The sequence below is a fragment of the Coregonus lavaretus genome, assembly GCF_964263955.1.
Source record: "Coregonus lavaretus genome assembly, chromosome: 1".
Lineage (NCBI taxonomy): Eukaryota > Metazoa > Chordata > Actinopteri > Salmoniformes > Salmonidae > Coregonus > Coregonus lavaretus.
Genome location: NC_139988.1, coordinates 26895874 through 26909545, shown reverse-complemented (window position 1 = coordinate 26909545; position 13672 = coordinate 26895874).

Sequence of the window (13672 nt, the reverse complement as noted above, 5' to 3'; positions counted from 1 at the left end):
TGCCTAACAAAGGGTTAGATAGCTAGCTAAGTAAACTTGTTACATTACAGCCAGGCAGCAATGTAACGCTACCTTTTAACGTTATCGGTATCTGGTACTAAGTTGTTGTTAGCTAACGTTAGCCCACTTTTAAGTAACTAAGGCAGTGAACAATTATGAATTAACAATAACGTTAGCAAGTTACAAACCATTGCATATACGTAAACATTATTACTCTTAACTTTACTAATTTAACTTAAACGTACCTTTTGGAATTTCTTCAAGTAGCTAGCTTGCTAGTTAGTGGTCAACAGTTGTATTTTCGTTGAGAAGTCTCAGGTTACGGGCGAACGGAAGTGAAGTTAACCTGCTACGCGGAAAGGCGGAAGTTAGATGACGTCATCGTGAAAAGGGCCTATTTGATGTGCATTCCACCACCTAGTTTGCAGGTGAATAATAAGGCTCCCAAAAAGGAAATCATGTGTGTAAAAAATTAATCAAATATCATACAAACTATAAAAAAAGAAATTTGCTAAACAAAATCAAGCTTTTTAGGCTCAAAAGACTCCTGCGATAGCGGGACATTCATTACCTATCGACAATAGTCCTTGCAGTGCTTCTGCCGTGAAGTCTTTGAGCCCCAAAAACCTTGCGGCTAATGGATATAATGATGTTCTGCTTCTTGGACTTCTTAGACACTTGTGCTGTACAATTAATCACTGTGGCTATATATGCCACAAAATCCACTGTCTTCACAATGAGTGTATCCAGATCACTCGATTAACTTAAAACACTAGCAACTTAAAACACCACTTTAATAACGCTACCTACATGTACATATTACCTCAATTACCTCGACTAACCGGTGCCCCGCACATTGACTCGGTACCCCCTGTATATAGCCTCGATATTGTTATTTGTACTGCTGCTCTTTAATTATTTGTTACTTTTATTATTAATTTTTGTTGGTATTCTTTCTTAAAACTGCATTGTTGGTTAAGGGCTTGTAAGTAAGCATTTCACTGTAAGGTCTACACCTGTTGTATTCGGCGCATGTGACAAATACAATTTGATTTGATTTGATTGCATCCACCGCCATATCTTCAACACTGTTGCCTCTTGCCCCTTCGACTCTCTTCACCGCCTCCACATAGGAGATCTGCTGCACAGCCCTGATCCTTCACACCTTGACCTACTTCACCCTAACAGGGCACTCAAAGAAGTCCTACCACAGTTGCAACATTTTCCATTGACAGATTCTTCAATACTACACTTCTCCCTTCTGCAAACATTTGACATGTGACCATATCCTTTACAATTCCCACACTGTAATTGTTTGGACACAAATGCTCTCACCGCATACCTCACATATCCAAGCTTCACATATTCAGGTAGAGTCTCCTCAAACAACAATAATATCGATAGGCTTTTCTCCTTCCTTCATTTACCATACGGGTCTAAAATGTAAATGTAAAAATGGGTCAGGCAACGTGCACTGACCACTCCTGGGATTTTATGACTAATGTACTCGTCAACTATATCCAACTAGACTCCAGCTATAACTCCCTTGGCAGGCGCGCCCTGCTCCGAAGATCAATACTTATGACGTTGACAATTTTGACAGGTCCAGTGCACGCTTCTTCTGTTCTTCATTTCCGAGTTTCCTAGTTCCGACTAGCACATGAACGCAGCAAGAGCTCAGAGGGACAAATGTCACTGTGTGTGAAAAAAAATAAACATGAAAATACAAAGGATTGTGTCAGCACACAGATTTGGTCGAAGATGCCTTAATTTGGTTAGTTGATTTTTGGGCCAGCGTCTATTCTCGCTAGACTAGGCAGGCGGTAGTGGGCGCTAGATCTGCACTATCTTCTAGGATTAATTGATGTGCCCAGCCTGTAATACACTCGTGCTACTCCGGTCTCCAGTACTTAATCTAGAAGTGTTGGAGACTACAGAAAGATAGGGAGGGTGTTGATCCATCTGATTTGTTTAAGAGACGTCTGGATACTGTGTATCAGGATGTTGTGGCCATTTACACAGATGGTTCAAAAGATCCAAGGACAGGACGTACTGGATCAGCATTTGTAGTGCAGGAATGTGGGGTCAGGAAACATATTACAGATCATCTGGCTGTATATACGGCGGAGCTGATGGCCATACTGTTGGCCTTGCAGTGGGTGAAGGAAGTCAAACAAGACAGAGTAGTTATTTGCTCTGATTCATGTGCAGTGTTAATGAGTCTCCAGTCCTTTAGCTCACGTAGCAGATAATACTTGCTTTATGAGGTGCTACAACCCATGGCAGGATTAAACAGATGGGTATACAGATAAGATTTACTTGGGTCCCAGCCCATGTGGGGGTGGAGGGGAAAGAGGCAGTAGATGAACAGTGTCAAAGTTGCGTCAATTCAAATCTGGCATTAGGAACAAAAGAGGTCAACACGACTTCTAAGATATACTAGTTATTTTAATTAATGCAAAAACCTTCAATGGTAAATATGATGTTTCGTATATACGGGCTCCTTGAAATACCTCGCAGGGCACTTCAGAGAACTAAATCCATTGTTTTAGGTTCTTCCTCAAATACTCTGACAGAGAGAGAGTTTCCCACCTCTCTGCTGGCCAATCAGAGTAGAGACTTGAGCGTGGTTTAGACTTACTCAGCCTATCCGTTGGCGCACTGGCTGTTCCCCGCCTCTTAGCGCATCCCTGTTTCCAGGCATACGTTTATCATAACAACCTGTCATAGTGAGAAGAGCCAGCTCCCCTAGACACCATTCCTACGTCCAAAGAAGGTTCACAGATCACAAAGAACCAGTATAGTCTAGTATTTGGAGACATAAATTATTATCTTATCTTAAAACCTAAAACAGCTCTTCACATCAATCACAGCTTGCCAGGTGACACAACCTACATCAGCACAGTCCAGAATGCATTCTTTCTAAGTTAGTCATCCCATCAATTAGGAGAATAATAAATCCCCCATAACAGGCTAAACAAGCACTTAGTAGTGGGGATGTTAATGTTGAAGTTTCAATGAGCAAGGCAGAGGCAAAAAGACTGATATATACAGTGATGGTGCAGAGATGGCAGGAGCAGTGGAATAGAGATAATAAGGGAAGGCATTTATTTCAAGTACAGAGGAAAGTCAGGGAGGGGAGGACGGCAGGAAGGGACAGAAGAGAGGAGGCTATTTTTCAAGATTAAGGGTGGGACACAGCCAGTTGAATAAGACATTAAATGTGATAGGAAAGCATCCAACAGGAAAGTGTGATTTTTGTCAGGCAACAGAGACCGTGGAGCATGTATTGCTACGGTGTGTGCAGTATCAGAGGGAAAGAGAGAGGATGAGATCTAGTATAAGGGAGAAGGGGATACAGGAAATTAGTTAAAAGAGTATATTGAGTAGAACGTCATTAGATATAGTCTCAAATATTTTGTTATCTTTTTTAAGAGCAACGGGGCTGGCAGGTAGGATTTAGTTTCTCCCTGTCGCTGGCCCACACTCCAGTACAGTAGGTGGCGGTAATGCACCATAACGTTGGATGCCAAACGCCGATAAACCCCACTGAAGAAGAAGAAGAAGAAGAAGACGTAATACACTCGTGTCGCCCGTGGACCGGGTCGTACATTAAGCATCCTCCATTCAGGCTGCAAAGGCTTTAATAACGGGTCGTCAGAAAAAAAAGGGGGAAATATGTGTACTGTCTTAATAAAACACAATTTTCCACCACAATTTTGGGATTTTTTGACAATTTAGGATGTTGCACACGGCATTCAGCCAAGTGATGTTATTTCGTGCTTGCAGCTATGTTTTCTCTTTCATTCAGATGTTTTTTTGCGACTGTTTTTGGTCACTTTATTGATAGATTGAAGATGATTTACTTTTCTTACCTATAAGGTCCGCCTGGTCTCATAGACTAGACGTAAAATAGTAAACGTAAAGCCGGGACATTCAAATTAGTATGATGTTAGGTTTGATATGGTTACATAATAAGACAGAAGGTTACTTAAGGCAAAATTGAAAGGAGGGTGGTTGGTCGGGCGTATAATGCGAACGTCTAGCGCGTGTTCAAATCTCATCATGGACAACTTTATCACTTCAGCTAATTAGTCCCGTGTAGCTCAGTTGGTAGAGCATGGCGCTTGCAACGCCAGGGTTGTAGGTTCAATTCCCACGGCGGGCCAGTATGATTTTTTTTTTTTTTTAATGTAGGCACTCACTAACTGTAGGAGGCTCTGGATAAGAGCATCTGCTAAATGACTAAAATGTTTCACACGGGGGGGGGGGGGGGGGGGGCAGTAGGAAAAATGTATGCACTAACTGTAAGTTGCTCTGGATAAGAGTGTCTGCTAAAATGCTGCTACTTAGCATATTAGCTAACCTTTCAACCTAACTCCTAACCTTAACCCTTACCCATAGCCTAGCTAACGTTAGCAACAACAAATTGGAATTTGTAACATATCATATGTTTAGCAAATCCATAATATACTGTACGTTTTGCAAATTCGTAACATATTGTATGAATTGCAACTTGTAACATATCATAAGAAATGGATGATGGACATCCACAAATTAAATACATGCCATACAAAACGTAACATATCATACTAAATCATACTCGACGGGGCTGTAGTGGAACAGGTTGAGAGCTTCAAGTTCCTTGTTGTCCACATCACCAACGAACTATCATGGTCCAAACACACCAAGACAGTCGTGAAGAGAGCACGACAAAGCCTATTCCCCCTCAGGAGACTGAAAAGATTTGGCATGGGTCCTCAGATCCTCAAAAAATTCTACAGCTGCACCATCGAGAGCATCCTGACTGGTTGCATCACCGCCTGGTATGGCAACTGCTTGGCCTCCGACCGCAAGGCACTACAGAGGATAGTGCGTACGGCTCAGTACATCACTGGGGCCAAGCTTCCTGCCATCCAGGACCTCTATACCAGGCGGTGTCAGAGGAAGGACCTCAAAATTGTCAAAGACTCCAGCCACCCTAGTCATAGACTGTTCTCTCTGCTACCGCACGGCAAGCGGTACCGGAGTGCCAAGTCTAGGTCCAAAAGACTTCTCAACAGCTTCTACCCCCAAGCCATAAGACTCCTGAACAGCTAATCATGGCTACCAGGACTATTTGCACTGCCCCCCCAACCCCATCTTTTTACGCTGCTGCTACTCTGTTAATGATTTATGCATAGTCACTTTAACTCTACCCACATGTACATATTACTTCAACTACCTCAACTAGCCGGTGCCCCCGCACATTGACTCTGCACCGGTACCCCCTGTGTATATATAGCCTCCTTACTGTTATTTTATTTTACTTCTGCTCTTTTTTTCTCAACACTTTTTTGTTGTTGTTTTATTTTACTTTTTTATTAAAAATAAATGCACTGTTGGTTAAGGGCTGTAAGTAAGCATTTCACTGTAATGTCTGCACCTGTTGTATTCGGCGCATGTGGCCAATAAAATTTGATTTTTGATTTGATTTTAAATGGGGTGTCCGTATTTCCATTCAGAATAATACGAAATGATCTGAGACATGCTTGACAAGGTAGACCTACGTAAATGACATTATCCGGCCACTGGAGGGCATCATAGGCAAGGAAATGGCATGAGTGAAGCAAAGCGGTGTAGGGCTTATCGTCATTGGATTCAATAAATCATGACAAAATACAAACAAAAAAATAATTTAGAGACGATTTAAATTAAACGCAATTTCCTGGCGCAGCAGGTGTGTAATTCTGAGGTGGGTAGGCTATGTTTAATTTCCTATTTCAATCTATCTACCAGTAGCGTATGAATTGAACACTGAGTGACAGGTTTAATATTGAATATTCATAATGTAATTTTCCATGAACATTTTAGACACTTCAGTAACAACAAATGAAATAACATTGCATTAGCAAAAGCTTGAAAGGAATGCCTCGTGATCAATACTAAACTGTCCCCCGCTCTCCATCAAACATTGTAGGCCTACTTTGCACGTTCATGTGTGGCCTATTTTAATTGTATTTCAAATAATAGGAGAACATAAAATCCTAAATGTATCCATCTCTGAGAAACATAAGCGAACCATTTGCTAGATGTGGATTTGGCAGTGAGTGTTTAGGCCTACAGGACTAAACAAACTATAAGAAACTACAAGGTCTTGTTTGGTCCTCTGCAGTGGTGTAGTGGTCCCTGGAGAAGTGGGTATACTCTCAGTATTCACCTTTTTTTTTTTTAAGTAGTCCAGAAAAAAGCCCTGTTTTAGAAACAGTGACATGTAAGACTATGATTTAGTTTACCCAAAAATATGTAATTTCTACTTGCACACTATTATAAAATGATCATGACTTGATTAGGAGCAGTTTGTAGTTACTACTGGTCACAAGAGCAGCCTGGATGAATGTAAAATGTATTTATCATGAGGCAAACAGGAAATGGTGTTTCGATTATTTTTTGCACATTTATTTAAATAAAATACTTCAAATCTGAAGGTGACAATGCATCCTTGTTCATATTGCTATATGCTTTGTTTTGAACATGTTCATTTACCGGTAAATCATTCAACAAAATATGTTACAACAATATTTAGTTAACAATTAACAAAAATATATGCATTAACAACACATCAACAGTGATATACTCTCTCAACCCAGCACTGGGTTTCTGACCTTTGCTCATACTACAGTATATTCCAGACAAATTTGCTTTCTGCAGGAGCTTTCACACTGCACTGTCTAGAACGCACCGAAGAGGCAGCACGATGGCTCTTCAACCAGGTCCTTGTATATTTTCTAGGATCAAACTTGGAAGTTGGTGGGCCGTTGATATTAATCATCATCAAGTTTGATATGTTTGAGATCAGAAGGACAGCCCTCTTGTCTGAGCTTATATTGTTCATAAGGCTAAAATTCCTCTCACACTCTGCTGTACCGACAGGGAATGTTTTCATACAGTTCATAAGTGGTTTTAGGTCCTTGGGCTCACTACTGGGCTCTTCCAGTAGGTCCCGCATCCCATTCAGTGCTTGGTCTGTGCACAAGTTAAATCGCTTGCACAGTCGCTTAACTTGTTCTTCACCATGGCGGATGCTGGGCTTTGATGGCCACTTACTCTGATCAAGGATGCTGAGGTCCATGATGGTCTCATCTTCAAAAGACAAGCGTTTCTCCAGATTGTTCACAAGGCTTTGTAAGAACTGGCCTGGATTGATAGACTTCAGCTTTGCATTTGTTTTCAGGGCTATAGACCGATACTCCCCAGTCTGTTTTGCTTCTAAAGCCTCACTATATTTCTCACCTGGACTCTCTTTGAATGACTGGATCACTCTGATTGAGCGTTTCAGCAGATGCTCTGCTCTGAGGAGCGTTATAGAACGAGACTGAAGCTCCTGTGACAGGAGACTTAGTTCATGGAGAGTGTCGTACATGAGGCCAAGGTCACAAATGAATTCTGGACTTTGAACACGGTCTAACAAACCTCTGTACATCTGCCTCTCTTTGGTGGACCTCATCTCATCACTGCAAGCATTTTTAAAGTGCTGCACAAGAGCTCCCAGGGATGTCCAAACAGCACGAACAGTCCGAAAGCTACTGGCCACCCAGCGTACATCCAAGATTCTGCCAATGCGAAGAAGTTGTGAGCCTACTTCAGCTGCTGCATTAACAAGTTCACGTTCATTTTTGTTTGACACACTATACAGAGAGTATAGCTTCTGGATAAAAGTTTTAAAGTGATTGACAGAGTTTACCTCATCAACTGCATCTGACACAGCAAGTTCAAGTCTATGGTTCATGCAGTGCCATACAAAAAGCTTTGGGAATCTCAAAGTCAGTCTGGTTGCTACTCCTGACTTCTTTCCTAGCATGACACTGGCTCCATCAGATACAAATGTTACCCAGTTTTCATGAAGCCACTCTTCTGTAAAGCCAGCATTAGTTAAACAGGTGAGTAACGCCTGTAATATGCCATCTGCTCTCTGATTTTCCAGTTCAACAAGTTCCAGGAATATGAACTCAGGGCTTTCTTCTTGAATTGATGCTTTAATAGAAACTGTCATGACAGCTTTGTGACTTAAAGAAGATGCCTCGTCAATTAGGACAGCTAACTTACTGGATGATGCTATAATGCTACTGATGATTTTGCTCTGCATCTCACTAGCAACATGTTGTATTATTTGTGTTGCACTGTAACGTGAATGAAGTATTGAGCCCATTTTTACACCATTCAGTTCCTGCAGCTCAATGAGGCTCTCATGGTCAGAAAAGGGTCGGTTCTTTTTGGCCAGATGGTAGGCTGTTCGAAACACAGCTTCAGTTTCCTTCATGTAGGACTCAGTCATAGTCTCCACTGCATTCTCAATGGCAGCTTCTTTCTGTTGCTCTGCCACCTTCACAGCCTGAGTGTGGGCCTTGGACAACGCATGTTTCCTCACCTTATTTCTCAAGATTGACAAACTTGTTGTTCTACTTCCCTGGCCAGACACTTGAATTTCAAAGTTCATCCATTCTCTTGAGAGCGATACACCTTGTCCTTGCTCCTTGTCGATCCCAATGGAGTTCACACTGCTACAGACCAGACATCCTGCGAAGCATAAACAAACAATGTAACTACTCCTGTATCCACAGCTGTACGTGTGCATGGTCCTTTACACACACACACACACACACACACACACACACACAAAGTTATCTGTGCCCACTGTTTCAGAAGTTACCCAAACTAGCAATCTACCTAAACTTACCCAATTTTTTGTTTTTGGATCCCAACCAGGGGTTCTTGGATTTGAAGTCTTCTGTTTGTTTAGCACTCCACAGGTCTGGCCAGTCATTATTGATGTCTACAGACAACAACAAAACTAATTATGCATCTCCCTGTCTCTCTCTCTCTCACACACTTACACACACACACACACACACACACACACACTACTGTGATCACAATAGTCATCAGCAAGACATGGGTCCCCCTCTTTACATTAACAATCTGCATAACCAAGTGGAAATATTTTCAGCAAGTGAAGCTGAAGCATACAGGAGATTAGTGAGTGAAATACTTGGGAGAGTTTATTTAACAAAAAAACAACAAATTTAACACAAAATGTTATATAACAGTAGCATTGTAAAAAACAAACATGGATACAGACAAAATAAATAGAAGGGCAATAAAATAAATAACATCACACAGAAATTCAAAATGAGGCTTAATCTGTCAAAATCACCTTTTGTTACAGTGTGAGGCTTCACTTTTCAATAAACTGGAGATGCAATTTACTGCCTGTGTGTTCTGACCTGGTGGTGGTAGACTGGATCCTTCTCTATGCTCACACTGACTTGCCTGGCTAGCTCCCGGTTGAGAGCTGCCAGGGCTGCTGGTTTTAGGGGTGGGGTCTGCCTGGGCCTGATCTGGGCCTGATTTGTGCCTCTTTACAAAAAAGTCTGCAATATCTCCCTTCCTTTTCATGGTTACCTGTCCCTATACAAAATAAGACAGCCTGATTAGACCTCAATATTGTTTTAGGCTGAATCTTAAACTATTTGTCCCCATTCTTGTGTTTTAACTTACTTAAAAATCAACTACCAGCTTAGCTACTATGCAATTAAACTAGATCATATAGGTTAGTTAGGGCTAAGTAACTTGGCTAATGTTATAATTTAGGGCTTAGTAACTTACATTTACATTTACATTTTAGTCATTTAGCAGACGCTCTTATCCAGAGCGACTTACAGTTAGTGAATACATATTTTTTTTTTTTTTTTATACTGGCCCCCCGTGGGAATCGAACCCACAACCCTGGCGTTGCAAACGCCATGCTCTATCAACTGAGCTACATCCCTGCCGGCCATTCCCTCCCCTACCCTGGACGACGCTGGGCCAATTGTGCGCCGCCCATGAATCTCCCGGTCGCGGCCGGCTGCGACAGAGCCTGGATTCGAACCAGGATCTAGTGGCACAGTTAACACTGCGATGCAGAGCCTTAGACCACTGCGCCACTCAGGAGACTTGGCTAACGTTGGCTAACGTTATAATTTAGACCTTTACAATAATAAACAAGCTTCATAAACATTGAGATAATCAGTTTCATCAGTCTGGTATGAAATTCTTATGAACTGGGTTGATTAAACACTTACTGAAAACCAACAATGCCCCGGTTTCCCCACATTATCCCAATCTACGTAGCTAGCTTCATAACGTTAGCCGACTCGCACTAACTATTGGCGGCAACATCTCTTCTCCTCTAAATGTGCAGTCACTGGCAATTTGCCAGTAGTTTAAAATAATGATTCATTTGGAAACCACCTTAAAACTTACCTCAGAATGATGTCTTCCATCAACTGGGGTGGCACACCGCCGCTTGTGTCCTTTCTTCATCCGTTGTTTGGTCTGCTGCCGTTATCGTAGTCAAGTGGCACCGGCACCTGAGTTTTTTTTTTTTTTTTTTTCACTGGCACCTGAGGTATTAGCGATATTTTCCTCGGCATGACCCGCCCTACTCTGCCTCTGATTGGCTCATCAGTCCTCATGCCTAAAGTTAACCAATCTAATCAGTGAAAGCAGCGAGTACCAGCCAATTAGAGGCAGAGGAGGGTGGGTCATGGCTTCACTATCCCCGAGGAAGAAAATAGGCAATCTGACTCACAGATATTACTGAATGATGCGCATCAGGGGGGATTTAGAAGTGGGTATACGCAATGCTGACTGAAAAATAAGTAGGTATACGCCGTATACCAGCGTATACCCTGGACTACACCTCTGGTCCTCTGTAGCTCAGCTGGTAGAGCACGGCGCGTTTAACGGCAAGGTAGTGGGTTCGATCCCCTGGACCACCCATACACAAAAATCTATGCACGCATAACTGTAAGTCGCTTTGGATAAAAGCGTCTGCTAAATGGCATATATATTTTGTTATAATGCAAGACAAGTACTTTTTCAACCATAAAAGGTGAGATCATAAGACACCATGCAGACAGAGGCAGTGTAAAAATTGTTTTGTTTACAAATTATAATAATAGTTTTCTATCGTACCTTCGCCCCCCACAGGGGTCGTGCCTCTATGCAAAAAATCATTTTCTTTTTCAAAGCATTTACATTAACCAGACACAGCCTACTTATGGGGCCATCAAAGTAATACATTCTTATCACAGTTGCGGTTACTGTTGGCCAATAAAATACTTCCAAGGTATGACAAAAATAAACATATTTGGTGATTTATCTATCCAATAAAAAGTTTACTTGAGAGTTGTGTAAATGTGATATAAGCAGAACTGATGTTTATTTCCAGAGGTTGTGATCATAATCTATTCACATTTTCTGGTGATACTACTGCAATAAGAGTCCAATATAATTTTGGGGCAATGATTAGGGGTATTTCAATTTCATGGTTACACGTGGCCTGCGGTTATGCCAAATTCTCTAAAACAACGTTAGAGGCGGCTTATGGTCGAGAAATTAACATTACATTCTCTGGAAAAGCTCTGGTGGACATTCCTGCAGTCAGCATGCCAATTGTATGCTCCCTCAAAACTTGAGACATCTGTGGCATTGTATTGCATGACTAAACTGCACATTTTAGAGTGGCCTTTTATTGTCCCCAGCACAAGATGCACCTGTGTAATGATCATCCTATTTAATCAGCTTCTTGATATGCCACACCTGTCAGGTGGAAGGATTATCTTGACAAAGGATAAAATGATCACTAACAGGGATATACAGTGCCTTGCAAAAGTATTCATCCCCCTTGGCGTTTTTCCTATTTTGTTTCATTACAACCTGTAATTTAAATTGATTTTTATTTGGATTTCATGTAATGGACATACACAAAATAGTCAAAATTGGTGAAGTGAAATTAAAAAACTAACTTGTTTAAAAAAATTCTAAAAAATAAATTACGGAAAGGTGGTGTGTACATATGTATTCACCCCCTTTGCTATGAAGCCCCTAAATAAGATCTGGTGCAACCAATTACCTTCAGAAGTCACATAATTAGTTAAATAAAGTCCACCTGTGTGCAATCTAAGTGTCACATGATCTCATTATATATACACCTGTTCTGAAAGTCCCCAGAGTCTGCAACACCACTAAGCAAGGGGCACCACCAAGCAAGCGGCACCATGAAGACCAAGGAGCTCTCCAAACAGGTCAGGGACAAAGTTGTGGAGAAGTACAGATCAGGGTTGGGTTATAAAAAAATATATGAAACTTTGAACATCCCACGGAGCACCATTAAATCCATTATTTAAAAAAATTGAAAGAATATAGGACCACAACAAACCTGCCAAGAGAGGGCCGCCCACCAAAACTCATGGACCAGGCAAGGAGGGCATTAATCAGAGAGGCAACAAAGAGACCAAAGATAACCCTGAAGGAGCTGCAAAGCTCCACAGCGGAGACTGGAGTATCTGTCCATAGGACCACTTTAAGCTGTACACTCCACAGAGCTGGGCTTTATGGAAGAGTGGCCAGAAAAAAGCCATTGCTTAAAGAAAAAAATAAGCAAATACGTTTGGTGTTCGCCAAAAGCCATGTGGGAGACTCCCCAAACATATGGAAGAAGGTACTCTGGTCAGATGAGACTAAAAGTGAGCTTTTTGGCCATCAAGGAAAATGCTATGTCTGGTACAAACCCAACACCTCTCATCACCCCGAGAACATCATCCCCACAGTGAAGCATGGTGGTGGCAGCATCATGCTGTGGGGATGTTTTTCATCGGCAGGGACTGGGAAACTGGTCAGAATTGAAGGAATGATGGATGGCACTAAATACAGGGAAATCTGTTTCAGTGTTCCAGAGATTTGAGACTGGGACGGATGGTCACCTTCCAGCAGGACAATGACCCTAAGCATACTGCTAAAGCAACACTTGAGTGGTTTAAGGGGAAACATTTACATCTACATTTAAGTCATTTAGCAGACACTCTTATCCAGAGCGACTTACAGTTAGTGAGTGCATACATTATTTTTATATTTTTCATACTGGCCCCCCATGGGAATCGAACCCACAACCCTTGCGTTGCAAACGCCATGTTCTACCAACTGAGCTACATCCCTGCCGGCCATTCCCTCCCCTACCCTGGACAACGCTGGGCCAATTGTGCGCCGCCCCATGGGTCATTTAAATGTCTTGGAATGGCCTAGTCAAAGCCCAGACCTAAATCCAATTGAGAATCTGTGGTATGACTTAAAGATTGCTGTACACCAGCGGAACCCATCCAACTTGAAGGAGCTGGAGTAGTTTTGCCTTGAAGAATGGGCAAAAATCCCAGTGTCTAGATGTGCCAAGCTTATAGAGACATACCCCAAGAGACTTGCAGCTGTAATTGCTGCAAAAGTTGGCTCTACAAAATATTGACTTTGGGGTGGTGAATAGTTATGCACGCTCAAGTTTTCTGTTTTTTTGTCTTCTCGTTTGTTTCACCCCAAAAAATATTTTGCGTCTTCAAAGTGGTAGGCATGTTGTGTAAATCAAATGATACAACCCCCCAAAAATCCATTTTAATTCCAGGTTGTAAGGCAACAAAATAGGGTAAATGCCGAGGGGGGTGAATACTTTCGCAAGCTACTGTACAAAATCCATGTCTCAATTGTCTTAAGGCTTAAAAATCCTTCTCTAACCTGTCCCCTCCCCTTCGTCTATACTGATTGAAGTGGATTTAATAAGTGACATCAATAAGGGATCATAGCTTTCACCTGGGTTCAACTG